Below are 2494 nucleotides of genomic sequence, written 5' to 3' on the forward strand. Positions count from 1 at the left end.
TTTTGGATGGTCGATGGACGTCCGCGAACAGTCAATGGACGTCCGTCGGCCGTCCAAAGGGACATTTTGTCTGGCCAATGGACGTCCATTTCGGATGTCCGTTCCCAGATCTTTCTCGGATATTCGCATATATGCTGCATGCATGCTTTTTTCGCTCCCACGAGGCAATAAAATAGGAAAGCAGCTTAAAGTACAACAGACATATTTTACTGTAAAATGTCTAATTCTTCAATATGACGTAAAACTTGAAGTGCACATCCATCTTCCGTGATGAAGTGGAAGCAAACAGCTTTCTGCAAAAAGAAAAAAAAAAGGTTAGTCTTCAAGCCTACACTAAATTTCAGTACACCTTCTGAAATGCTCGGCAACTTTGTCTTGGTGTTCACATTAAGACCAAAATAACACAATGAGGTGAGAGAAATAGCCTGTAGCTCATTCACAGCATAATCCTTGACTCGAGGTTTTCTGGAGGCCAATAACAAGGAAATTGAGTATTTCTCATATTGTACCTGCCCTACAACACTTGTTACAAGTAGTCTCAAATATCAGCGAGGTTCTGCCCTCCTTTCCCTTAGTTCACGCCAGTTATATCGTTCAGTCGTGGCACATCACACCAAGCTTTCTGGTCACCCGCTATCTTTCGAATATCACATAGATTCATCTGCAATGCTTCAAGGATAAAGCTAAATAAGCTAAACAGTTCAGAAGGCAGTATCATACAGGCCACACCTAAATTAAAATAAGCCGATAATAACGCGCTTTATTAATTTCAAGCACAGAAAAGGCCACTCGCTATCTGAAATGCTTTTTTTTTTTTTTTTTTTTTTGTAGTGGTGCACAACTTTCAAGCTCGCGAGCTTGGGCGATTATCGCATTGTACAGGAGCAGTTATGCATTTTATCACTGTAATGCACTGCAGCGCAAACTGTGCCCTCGCAACCTGCAACTTGCATTAAAAAATGCGCCACTTGCGAAGGCAAGCATAATAAATAAAAAAAAAAAAACATTTGAAGAATGACTGTTTACCCAACGCCTTTGTTGACGAAAACAAGGAAGTTGGTTATAAGCTTCACAAGATTGCAAAAGTGGAACGCGATAGCACATCCAGCAATTTCCTAGTTTGCGTAGAGGAGAGGGAGAGCCAACTCACTCACGGACGCCACTGCGCCGATTGCGCCTGGTTTTCGATGTAACTAGCTCCTTAATGCTCTCGCGTTGAAATGTGTCAGTAGGTTCACTGCGCTGTTACATATACAATTTTCGCTGCGCAGATTTTCACGAAGCTCGATCGCAGTACTCACTTTCAAACGCGGCCGCTTTCGCCGGAGTCGTCCATCCTGATGTGTTATCGCCGTGAGCCCCTGTTGCTCCAAGGGGGTAATCCTTTCACACTAGGAACTGGCACAAATGCGCAATTGTTGTCCTTGCAGCGCATACATGGGTGAAGGCATTCGAGCATAGTTGCGTGCACTCGCACAGAAAGAAAAAAGAAAACGGCTGTAGCGAGCAGCGGCGGCAGAACGACAGCCAGCAATGACGGCACAGCAACACATGGTACGAAACTACGGCACAAATATTCATAGGCAGAAATGAATTGGCCGTAATAAGTTAACACTATATTTTTACTAATCTTATTAATGTATTTAAATAGGAGGGTATCCAAGCGAAACCTACCACCTCCCCCTTCCCCCCGCCCCACACACACACACACACACGCTGCGATGAAATACGCAACTTTCAACAAAACAGCACGGCTGCCGGCCGGCAAGGACTGGCGGGGATTTCAAACAGAAAAAAAATATATATATTTTTGTAAAGACCCACAGGCCCACAGTGCAAGGTAATCCGGCGCTTTCGTTCCCCAAGACGGGGTCGTGGACCATCGTGGATGGCGAAGCCGCGCAGGCTGATGCGCCTATATGAGCAGTGGCGTAATATGTGGCCGGCCTCAGCGCAGTGGAAACAAGATCTCCGATGGCGGCCAGTGCCGGCTTGCGACGCGTATTTGCCTGGCTCCGCTCCGTACAACAGCTCACGAATGGGGCTTTGACAATGAGGCCTATATATATATATATATATATATATATATATATATATATATATATATATATATATATATATATATATATATATATATATATATAAATAGGCCTCATTGTCAAAGCCCCATTCGTGAGCTGTTGTATATATGCCGGCTCCGCTCCGTACAACAGCTCACGAATGGGGCTTTGACAATGAGGCCTATATATATATATATATATATATATATATATATATATATATATATATATATATATATATATATATATATATATATATATATATCAGTTCAGTTCAGTTCAGGCGTTCAGTCGTGTCCGACTCTTCGTGACCCTATGGACCATGTCACGCCACGCTTTCCGGTCTCTCACTATCTTCTTAACATCACATAGCTTCATCTGCAATGCCTCGAGATATATATATATATATATATATATATATATATATATATATA

The 2494-nt window shown here is 42.5% G+C and overlaps 1 long non-coding RNA gene across 1 annotated transcript; it reads right to left on the reverse strand.

Moving 5' to 3' along the window:
* Window positions 1-204: 204 nt before the first annotated feature.
* On the reverse strand, window positions 205-1550 carry LOC146206445 (uncharacterized). The gene is made up of 2 exons (XR_014703264.1): window positions 1302-1550; window positions 205-293 (listed from the first exon to the last, which is right to left on the reverse strand). It is a non-coding gene; the product is annotated as an uncharacterized LOC146206445 (long non-coding RNA).
* Window positions 1551-2494: the final 944 nt, after the last annotated feature.

Source organism: Amblyomma maculatum, chromosome 1 (assembly GCF_055883805.1).
Source record: "Amblyomma maculatum isolate TAMU_Amacu chromosome 1, ASM5588380v1, whole genome shotgun sequence".
Classification (NCBI taxonomy): domain Eukaryota; kingdom Metazoa; phylum Arthropoda; class Arachnida; order Ixodida; family Ixodidae; genus Amblyomma; species Amblyomma maculatum.